Source organism: Portunus trituberculatus, chromosome 11 (genome assembly GCF_017591435.1).
Source record: "Portunus trituberculatus isolate SZX2019 chromosome 11, ASM1759143v1, whole genome shotgun sequence".
NCBI classification, from domain to species: Eukaryota; Metazoa; Arthropoda; class Malacostraca; order Decapoda; family Portunidae; genus Portunus; species Portunus trituberculatus.
Window position 1 is genome coordinate 4,432,738 of NC_059265.1, and position 11,576 is coordinate 4,444,313.

Here is an 11,576-nt window from a genome sequence, read left to right on the forward strand (position 1 = left end):
CTCCTCCTCCTCCTCCTCCCTCTCCTCCTCCTCCTCCTCCTTCTCCTCCTCCTCCTTCCTCCTCCTCCTCCTCCTCCTCCTCCTCCTCCTCCTCCTCCTCTCCTCCTCCTCCTCCTCCTCCTCCTCCTCCTCCTCCTCCTCCTCCTCCTCCTCCTCCTCCTCCTCCTCCTCCTCCTCCTCCTCCTCCTCCTCCTCCTCCTCCTCCTCCTCCTCCTCCTCCTCCTCCTCCTCCTCCTCCTCCTCCTCCTCCTCCTCCTCCTCCTCCTCCTCCTACTATTACTATTATTACTATTAATACTATCAGTGTGACCTGTGTGACCTCTGACCTTTTGCCGCAGGACTCCTTGGACTGCAACTTCACTGTGACCCGAGAGGAGGTGGCCACTCAACGCTGAGGTCACACGGCTCCCTTCCTTATGCAGGTCAGTGGTGTGGTGTGTGGTGTTATGCAGGTGTGGTGTGGGTTGGTTGGGTTAGGTGGGTTGGGTTGGCTGGGTAAGATTTTGAAGCCATTTTAGGCAGTTTGGCATGTTTGGTTTGGGGTATTTTTTTAAACAGTTTGGCATGTTTTAAGGACATTTTGACAGTTTGGCATGTTTTGAGGTATTTTGAGACAGTTTGGCATGTTTTGAGGATATTTGAAAACAGTTTGACATGTTTTATGGCCATATTGGCATGTTTTGAGGATTTTGAGACTGACATGTTTGAGGGCATTTTTTTAATACAGATACAGTTTGGAGGGCATATTAAGACAGTTTGGTATGTTTTGAGGACAATTTAAGAGAGTTTGCCAGGTTTTGAGGCCATTTGAAGACAGCTTGGCAGGTTTTGAGGGCATATTAAGACAGCTTGTTATGCTTTGAGGGGAATTTAAGACAGTCTGGCAGGGTTTGAGGACACTGTAAGACAGTTTAGCATGTTTTGATGGCATTTTAAGACAGTTTGGCATGTTTTGAGGGTATTTTGTTTTGAGAGTCATTTGGCATATTTCAGGGCAATTTAAGACAGTGTGGCATGCTTTGAGGGCAATTTAAGAGTTTGGCATATTTTGAGGGTATTTTGAGACAGTTTGACATATTTTATGGCCATATTGAGACAGTTTGGCATGTATTGAGAGCATTTTGAGACAGTTTGACATGTTTTGAGGGCATTTTAAGACAGTTTCAGAGGGCATATTGAGACAGTTTGGTATGTTTTGAGGTATGTTAGGTCAATTTTGGAGGTTTTAAGGGAAATTGAAGACAGTTTGGCAGATTTGGAGGGCATATTAAGGCAGTTTGTTATGTTTTGAGGGAAATTTGAGACAGTTTAGCTGGTTTTGAGGCCATTTAAAATAATTTGGCATGTTTTGAAGACATTTTAGACAGTTTGGCATGTTCTAAGGGCATATTAAGACAGTTTGACATGTTTTCATGGCATATTAAGAGAGTTTGGCATACTTTGAGTTCAATTTAAGAAAGTTTGGCAGGTTTTAATGGCATCTTTCACACCACTAGTTCTTGCATCTAGCACGCCACATTCTCTCCAGGAACTCTTTCACAGCCTCAATCATCCTTCCATTCATCTCCCCACATAGTCCCAGCAGCACCACCATCCATTCCCTTCCTGTCATCTCCACTCTGTCATGCCCCAGCTCCCTCAGCACCACTTGCATCATTTCATACCTGTCTCTGGCATACTTCACACACTCCAGCACCACATGCTCCACCCTCTCATCCTAGAAGAGTGTACGGTTTAAAATGTGGACATAGAAGTGGCAAGGATGACAGTTAAGGGAGATGGAAAGCATATATGTTGATTTAGAAGAGTCGGCACTGTCCCCAAGAAACCATCCCGCGTGCTTGCCTTGATTCCTGGCTCCCACTTCACAGCTAATCCACCCAGCTGATTTGACGTCACATATATGAAGCCACGCTATTGGTCAGAGAGAGAGAGAATATGAAAATGCATAAGGAGAGAGAGAGAGAGAGAGAATATGAAAATGCATAAGGAGAGGGAGAGAGAGAAAGAATATGAAAACGAATAAGGAGAGAGAGAGAGAGAGAGAGAGAGATGATAACAAATAAGGAAAGAGAGAATATGAAAACGAATAAGGAAGGAGAGAGAGAGAGAGAGAATATGGTAACGAATAAGGCAGCGTTTCTCAATCTTTTTAGCCTTGCGTAACCCTTCAAATACATGACATGTCTCAAGGAACCCCTACACAAAAACAAAATTATATACCATATATTTCTCTTTTAATGTGATGTCAAATCTGCTGGGTGGAGGAACTGCGAAGGGGGAACCGGGAATCGAGGCGAGCGCATGGGATGGTTTCTCGGGGACAGTGCCGAAGAGTGTATGGTTTTAAATGTGGACATGGAAGTGTGGAGGATGAGAAGTGGCCAGGCAGCCCTGCACTGCATGCTTCCCTCCATACTTTCTCTGTCTTATCTGATCCCTTTCCTGACATGTCAAACTGTCTCAAAATGCTCTCAATACATGCCAAACTGTCTCAATATGGCCATAAAATATGTCAAACTGTCTCAAAATACCCTCAAAATATGCCAAACTCTTAAATTGCCCTTAAAGCATGCCATACTGTCTTAAATTGCCCTGAAATATGCCAAACTGTCTCAAAATACCCTCAAAACATGTCAAACTGTCTTAAAATACCCTTAAAAAATGCCAAACTGTCTTAAAATGTCATCAAAACATGTCAAACTGTCTTAAAATACCCTTAAAAAATGCCAAACTGTCTTAAAATGTCATCAAAACATACCAAACTGTCTTACAGTGTCCTCAAACCCTGCCAAACTGTCTTAAATTCCCCTCAAAGCATAACAAACTGTCTTAATATGCCCTCAAAACCTGCCAAGCTGTCTTCAAATGGCCTCAAAACCTGGCAAACTGTCTTAAATTGTCCTCAAAACATACCAAACTGTCTTAATATGCCATCCAAACTGTATCTGTATTAAAATGCCCTCAAAACATGTCAGTCTCAAAATGCCCTCAAAACATGTCAATATGGCCATAAAACATGTCAAACTATTTTCAGATATACTCAAAACATGCCAAACTGTCTCAAAATACCCTCAAAACATGCCAAACTGTCTAAAATGTCACTTCACTTATTCACTTATTCTCTATGTGTCACTGTCAAGCACTTCACTTACTTACCCACTGCTTCAATAACACTCAATTTATGTATGGCCTCCGCACACTGAAACACTAAGGTCTCTCTCTCTCTCTCTCTCTCTCTCTCTCTCTCTCTCTCTCTCTCTCTCTCTCTCTCTCTCTCTCTCTCTCTCTCTTTTAATCCAGTTTTATTTATTTCAGATTGTGTTAAGAATATGGAAAAAGACGGACCAAGGCAAGAAGAGGAGGAGGAAGAGGAAGAAGAAGAAGAAGAAGAAGGAAGAAGAGTGGAGGAATATGAGAAGAAGAGGAGGAGAAGAAGAAAAGAGAGAAAAGAAAAGGTAAAATAATAAATATTGTCATTTCATAAAGTTTTGCTATTTCAATTCTCTCTCTCTCTCTCTCTCTCTCTCTCTCTCTCTCTCTCTCTCTCTCTCTCTCTCTCTCTCTCTCTCTCTCTCTCTCTCTCTGATATTAATCCAGTTTTATTTATTTCAGATTGTGTTAAGAATGTGGAGAAAGATAGACCAAGGCAAGAGGAAGAAGAGGAGGAGTAGGAGGAAGAAGGAAGAGGTGGAGGAGGAGAAGGAGGAGGAGGAGGAAGAAAGAAGAGGTGTTGGAAGATGAGAAGAGGAGGAGAAGAAGAAAAGATTAAAAAAGAAAAGGTAAAATAATAAATATTGTCATTTTATAAAGTTTTGTTATTCTCTCTCTCTCTCTCTCTCTCTCTCTCTCTCTCTCTCTCTCTCTCTCTCTCTCTCTCTCTCTCTCTCTCTCTCTCTCTCTCTCCTTCCTCCTTCCTTCCTTCCTTCCTTCCTTCCTTCCTTCCTTCCTTCCTTCCTTCCTTCCTTCTTCTTTCTTCTTTCTTCTTTCTTTCTTTCTTTCTTTCTTTTCTTTCTTTCTTTCTTCCTTCCTTCCTTCCTTCCTTCCTTCCTTCCTTCCTTCCTCCTCCTCCTCCTCCTCCTCCTCCTCCTCCTCCTCCTCCTCCTCCTCCTCCTCCTCCTCCTCCTCCTCCTCCTCCTCCTCCTCCTGCTACTACTATTACTATTATTACTATCCCAGTGTGACCTGTGTGACCTCTGACCTTTGCGGCAGGACTCCTTGGACTGTGACCTCACTGTGACCCAAGAGGAGGTGGCCACTCAACGCTGAGGCCACACGGCTCCCTTCCTTATGCAGGTCAGTGGTGTGGTGTGTGGTGTGGTTAGTTGGGTTGGGCTGCGTTAGGTAAGGTTTTGAGGCAGTTTGGCATGTTTGGAGGGTATTTTCAAACAGTTTAGCATGTTTTGAGGGCATTTTAGACAGTTTGGCATGTTTGAGAGCATAGATTGGGTTGGGAGCAATATGGATTTTGAAAGGGTAATGCAATATTTGGCCTGAGGATGGTAACAGAAAGAGCAGTTGAAATGCAAAAAGATGTATACATGTGTTACATGTGTTTGGTGGACTTTGAGAAAGCCTTTGAGACGATTAGACAGGAGGAAATGATTGACGTGTTAAAGGAGATTGGATTGGATGGCAAAGATGTAAGAATGATAAATAACCTATACTGGGAACTAAAAGCAGCAATAAGAATAAAAAATAAAAACACAGAATGGGTAGAGATACAGAGAGGAGTGTGGCAAGGCTGTGTACTCTCACCAGACACAGAATGGGTAGAGATACAGAGAGGAGTGTGGTAAGGCTGCGTACTCTCACCAGACTTGTTCTCGTTGTATGGACAAAAATGTTTGGAGGAGATGGAAGAAATGGAGGGAATTTGCATTGGGGGAAGAAACACAAACAACATACATTATGCGGACGATACAGTTTTAGCGGCAGATTCCGAGGTAAAATTGCAAGCACTCATAGATAGTTTAACCCTTAACGTTCGGTGATTGTTTTGGGATGATTGTAGCGTGGCGTGCAGAGAAGCAGGGATCGTCGTTCCGGGAATCATGATTTTTCGGCGCTAAACGTTTGAATCTCTCCCCCTCACTGTTGGTCCTTGGGCAAGTGGAAGTCTCTGGCATCTTTTCTCACTCACCTCTTTGAGCCTGGAGACATATGTTCCCTCACATAGGTCATCTTTTCCCATTTTGAGGCAACATCTAGCAATCCCCGTGACCCGGAGTTAGGTTTCGGTACTCCGAGTGATGTTATGTCAGTGTTACTCGGTAATGACATTGAGGATAGTGGTGAAAATGAAGACAGTGATTTTTTTATTAAGACAGAAGAAAGTGAAGACTCCAGTAGTGATTCTGATAGTGATCTGGGAGACAGAGGCCAACCCTCACAGCGACGTTCATAAACCTCCTCACATACTCCCCTCGAACAATGCGCTGGTGTGTGTCACCCATGGTTGCCTCTACAGGACTGTGCTTGTCGGCCAAGTCACGTCAGTCCCATTGCCAAGAAGAGTTGCCACATTCCAATTATTATAAAATCCACAATATTTGTAATATGTGGTTTATTTTATTTTTCTGTTTTGAACATCATTTCATCTGAGTTCACATTTTCATGACATGAAAGTGCAAAAGTTCCTACTTTTACATCAAATTCATATGCCCAAATGGAGAGAGAGAGAGAGAGAGAGAGAGAGAGAGAGAGAGAGAGAGAGGTGTTATCTGAGCTTGGGGGGTATTTCTTAGCGGCGGATTCTGCCATGAATTTTTTGACGTGCAATAACTTTGGTGTGAGAGGTGATGACATGTTGAAAACTATATCGTTGTACTCAGAATAACACAAAGAAATATGCTTTTATGAGGAAAAGAATATTTTTAGCATTTTTGACAGGTGTGATTTTTCCTCGCTGTAACAGACAGAAAGTAAATCAACCCCCGTACTTTAAGGGTAAGAAAGATAATGACCAATATTAGCATGAATATAACTCTAAGACAACGTATACTCAAGCGTTATGTATGGTCCACATTAACGTATGGCTCTGAGACATGGACGATAAAGAAGAACATGATCAAAAGGTTAGAAGCAGTAGAAATGTGGTTCATGCAAAGAATGCTGAGAATCCCTTGGAGTGCACGGATCACTAATGAAGGATTGAGAAGAGTAGTAATGGAAAAAACACCGGTGAAGAGTATCAGGAGGAGACACCTCAATTTTGTGGGCCATGTACTGAGAGGACATGGACTGTGGGAGAGAATGCTTGTTGGGAGAGTATAAGGAACCAGCGAGAGGAAGACAGAGGGTCAAGTTTATGGACACATTGGTGAAACACGTCAGTGAGGGCTGGACAACTGTGGATCGGGTTAGAGTGGCTCAAAACAGAGGAGGATGGTGTTCCATGGTCGCCGACGTCACGTGACAGGCACCTCGGTAAAGGTAAAGATAAAGGGTTGGGTTAGGTTGGGTTATGCTGGGTTGTTTTGGGTTAGTTTGGGGTTGGGTTGGGTTATGTTGGGTTGTTCTGGGTTAACTTGGGTTGTTTTGGGTTAGGTTGGGTTGGGTTGAGTTGGGTTGGGTTATGATGGGTTGTTTTGGGTTAACTTTGGTTAGGTTGGGTTGGGTTGAGCTGGGTTGTTTTGGGTTAGGTTAATTTCTGTTCAGTTTAGTTAAGTTAGGTTGAGTTCTGTTAGGTTGGGTTGAGTTGCGTTCAGTTCAGTTTACAAAATAGTGAAGGTGACTCAATGTAAACCTATCATTACAGGAAAGTCAAGCCAATGGTCCCTGAATGTTGCCAAGGAGACACACTGCACCACCAAGCCAAGCCAAGCAAGCCACAATGCAACACAAGCCTTCTACAACACCTACAGCCATCAGCAACACCCAGAGTACAAGACAACACCTGGAGTCATGAAGAACAGTTAGGATGGATTAGCAGTTTGGAATGTTTTTCTTTTAAGGACATTTGAAGACAAGTTTGGCATGTTTTAGGGCATTCTAAGACCATTTGGCATGTTTTATGGTATTTTAAGACCATTTGGCATGTTTTAGGGTGAAGATATTGGCCATTAATCTTCTGATGTCTATAAACCTTTTCTAATGTCAATAAAATGGTTTAATGGTACTCAACCTCAAGGTAAAAATGTCTCCAAGTACTGAAGGGGTTAAAATAGTGAAGACTGTGGCCATTAATCTTGTCACCTCCTTAGACCCTTGCTAATGTCAATAAAATGGTCTAATGGTACACAAATGTCAAGGTAAAAATGTGTCCCAGTACTGAAGGGGTTAAAATAGTGAAGACTGTGGCCATTAGTCTTCTGATGTCTATAGATCTTTCCTAATGTTAATAAATTGGTCTAATGGTACACAGATCTCAAGATATCCTAGTATTGAAGGGGATAAAATAGTGAAGACTGTGGCCTTTATTCTTCTGCCCTCTATAAACCTTTCCTAATGTCAATAAAATGGTCTAATGGTACACAAATGTCAAGGTAAAAATTTGTCCCAGTACTGAAGGGGTTAAAATAGTGAAGACTGTGGCCATTAACCTCCTGATGTCTATAAACCTTTCCTAAAGTCAATAAAATGGTCTAATGGTACACAGATCTCAGGGTAAAATGTGTCCCAGTCCTGAAGGGTTTAAAATAGTGAAGACTGTGATCATTAACCTTCTGATGTCTATAAACCTTTCCTAATGTCAATAAAATGGTCTAATGGTATGCAAATCTCAAGGTAAAAATGTGTCCCTGTACTGAAGGGGTTAGAATAGTGAAGATGATGACCATTAATCTTCTGATGTTTATGAACCTTTCCTAATGTCAATAAAATGGTCTAATGGTACACAGATCTCAGGGTAAAAAGGTGTCCCAGTACTGAAGGGGTTAAAGTAGTGAAGACTGTGGCCATTAACCTTGTGACCTTCATAGACCCTTCCTAATGTCAATAAAATGGTCCAATGGTACACAAATGTCAAGGTAAATGTGTCCCAATACTGAAAGGGTTAAGAAAGTGAAGACTGTGTCCATTAACCTTGTGACCTCCATAGACCCTTGCTAATGTCAATGAAATGGTCTAATGGTGCACAAATCTTTAGGTAAAATTGTCCTCCAGTACTGAAAGGGTTAAGATAGTGAAGACTGTGGCCATTAATCTTGTGTCCTCCATAGACCCTTCTTAAAGTGAATAAAATGGTCTAATGGTACACAGATCTCTAGGTAAAATGTGTCCCAGTACTGAAGGGGTTAACATGTCATACTAACCAACCACATTACCCTTACACAGAATAATTATTTATGTTACAACTTTGCCCACTAAGACTAAGTTAACAGTAATTGTAATGGGAGGCACTGCAAGGTTTTCTTCATTTTTCAGAATTCTTATTTATTTATTTATTTTTTCTGTCACCTCCATTACTCCCCAAAAAATTGTTAAGCTGCTCCCAAGGGATGATTCACCCCCAGTTTGGGAACCACTGTCTTGGAAGGCCTCATAAAAATACTGAATTTTTGTGGCAAGGTGCTAGAAATGTGTGTGTGTGTGTGTGTGTGTGTGTGTGTGTGTGTGTGTTGGAAAGTTTTTTTTTGTGTGGGTTTTGAAATAAGTTTGTGTTTTATACTGTGAATTTATATTTATGTGAAGATTTTTTGTGTTTTGAAGTGAGGTGAGGCTGTGTGTGTGTGTGTGTGTGTGTGTGTGTGTGTGTGTGTGTGTGTGTGTGTGTGTGTGTGTGTTTACCTAATTGTATTTACCTAATTGTAACATATGGGAAAAGAGCTATGCTCGTACTGTCCCGTCTCCGTATCTACTAATGTCCAGCTTTTCTTAAAATCATGAATATTCCTTGCGTTGACCACTTCCACGTCTAAACTATTCCATGCTTCCACCCTTCTATGAGGGAAGCTATATTTTTCACATCTCTCCTATAAGTGGCCATTTTAGTTTTTCCCATGCCCTCTCGACATTCTTTCATTCCACATACACAGATCTTCCCTATCCATTTTTCCATGCCAATCATCACTCTGTATATTGCTATCAGGTCTCCCTTTCTCTTCTGTTTTCCAGGGTCGGAAGTTGCATTCTGTTCAGTCTGTCTTCATAAGTCAAATCTCTTAAGTCAGGCACCATTTTGTTGCAGCCCTCTGTACTTTCTCTAGTTTCCTTATGTGTTTCTTTAAGTTCGGAGCCCACTGTATTGTTGCATATTCAAGCCTTGGTCTTATCATTGCAGTAATTATTTTCTTCATCATTTCTTCATCTAAATATACGAACGCCACTCTTATGTTCCTCAATAAGTTCAATACTTCTCCAATTATTTTGTTTATATGTCTCTCTGGCGATAGGTCATTGGTAATTGTCACCCCAAGGTCTTTTTCTTCATGACTGATTTTATGTCTTCATTTCCTATCTTGTACATACTCCTGATTCTTCTTTCACTCTTGCCAAACTCTAATTTCTTGCATTTTGTCGTGTTGAACTCCATTTGCCATGTACAGCTCCATTTCCATATTCAGTCCAAGTCTTCCTGGAGTAGTTCGCAATCTTTGTCACATCTCACTTTTCTTAACAATTTTGCATCGTCTGCAAATAGGCTCACATAACTGGACACCCCATCCACCATGTCATTTATGTAGACCGCGAACATTACTGGTGCCAACACTGATCCCTGTGGAACTCCACTCTCCATCAAGCCCCATTCTGATGGTCTGTCCTTAATTATTGTTCTCATTTCTCTTCCTACCAAAAAGTCTTCCATCCATTTTAGTAAACTGCCATGCACTCCTCCTACCATTTCAAGTTTCCAGATCAGTCTCCGGTGTGGTACCTTATCAAAGGCCTTTTTTAAATCCAGATATATTCCATCAGCCCAACCATCTCTTTCCTGTATTACATCTATCACCCTCGAATAGTAACATATCAGGTTTGTCGTGCATGAACGCCCTTTTCTAAAACCAAATTGACACTCACAAAGTATGTCATTTTTCTCCAAGAAGTCTGTCCATCTATTCTTCACCACCCTCTCACACATCTTAGCTACCACACTTGTAAGTGACACTGGTCTATAGTTCAATGGGTCTCTCTTGTTACCTGATTTATAAATTGGGACAATGTTAGCTCTTTTCCAGTCTTGGGGCACTACACCTTCCCTTAATGAGGCATCAATTACTTCACAAACTTTTTCTGCCAGTTGCTCCTGCATTCTCTTAAAATCCATCCTGATACCCCATCAGGTCCCACAGCTTTTCTCACTTCTAGACTCCCCATCATATTCTTGATCTCCTCCACAGTTACTTGAAACTCCTTCATAATCCCTTTCTGTTCCATTACCAGTGGTTTGTCAAAAGCAGTCTCCTTTGTGAATACCTTCCGAAAGCATCCATTCATAGCCTCTGCCATTTCCTGGGATCCTCACTGCATACTCCATTTACTTCTAAACTTTCAATACTTTCTCTATTTTTGATGTTGTTGTTCACATGTCTGTAAAAAGCCTTGGTTGGTCTTTACATTTATCAATTATATCCTTTTCTTGTTTCTTTCTTTCTTCTCTTCTAATCAACACATATTCATTTCTTGCTCTTTTGTAACTTTCCCACTGCTTAATCCGTCTTTTCCTTCTCCACCTCTTCCATGCATCCTCTTTTCTTGTTCTAGCCTTTTCACATCTATCGTTAAACCAGTCCTGCTTTCCAACTTCTCTATGTTGTCTTATTGGTACAAATTTTTCTCACCTTCTTTGTATAATTTTATAAATTCCTTCCACTTTTCATTTGCTCCTTAGCACTCTTGAATTTCATCCAATTTGTCTCTTGAAAGAATTTCTTTAGGTTTCCAAAATCTGTCTTGGCATAATTCCATCTTCCCACTTTATATTCTTCATTTCTTCTAGATTTCTCTTCATCTATCACCTTGAACTCCAAAACTGCATGATCACTCTTTGCTAAAGGGCACTCCACCCTCATCTCCTCAATGACCATTGGCTCTGTACTAAAGACCAAGTCCAGTCTTGACGATGCTCCCTCTCCTCCAAACCTAGTATCTTCTTTGACCCACTGAGTTAACACATTTTCCATTGCCAGTGTCAATAGTGTATTTCCCATGTTGTCTCTGATCCTTCCATTGACCAGTCCTCCCAACACACCTCTTTACAATTAAAATCTCCCATCATTATAGTTCGTTCACAGCCACCCAACATTTCTTCCAGACATGTTCCTGTATCACTTATCATTTCTTCATATTCCTGTACTGACCATGCATTTGTCTTAGGTGGTACGTACACCACTATGTAGTGCCTCTTTTTCCTTCATTAGTTTCTGCTCTGATCTTTAGCACTTCTGCCTTTCCCATACCTTCTTTCACTTGATCCACCTTTATATCTTTTTTAACCAGCAACATCACTCCTCCTCCCATCTTACCTACTCTATTTCTTTTCCAAACATTATATTTCCTTCTCCAACCATCATCAGGTCTTCTCCTCTCTCAGTTTTGTTTCAGTAAGACCCACAATATCTGGGTTCTTGTCCCTCAAGTAATCGTTGAGTTCTAAAATCCCCGATATCACTCCATTTATGTTGGAATACATTACA

The 11,576-nt window shown here is 41.3% G+C and overlaps 1 long non-coding RNA gene across 2 annotated transcripts; it reads left to right on the plus strand.

The window, feature by feature from the left end:
• The first annotated feature begins 370 nt into the window (after positions 1-370).
• On the plus strand, positions 371-6,983 carry LOC123502445. Of its 2 annotated transcripts, none has more exons than XR_006674076.1 (2): positions 371-422; positions 6,761-6,983. It is a non-coding gene; the product is annotated as an uncharacterized LOC123502445 (long non-coding RNA). The 2 variants fall into 2 exon arrangements; XR_006674077.1 differs by lacking the exon at positions 371-422 and adding an exon at positions 4,235-4,296.
• The last annotated feature ends 4,593 nt before the right edge of the window (positions 6,984-11,576 follow it).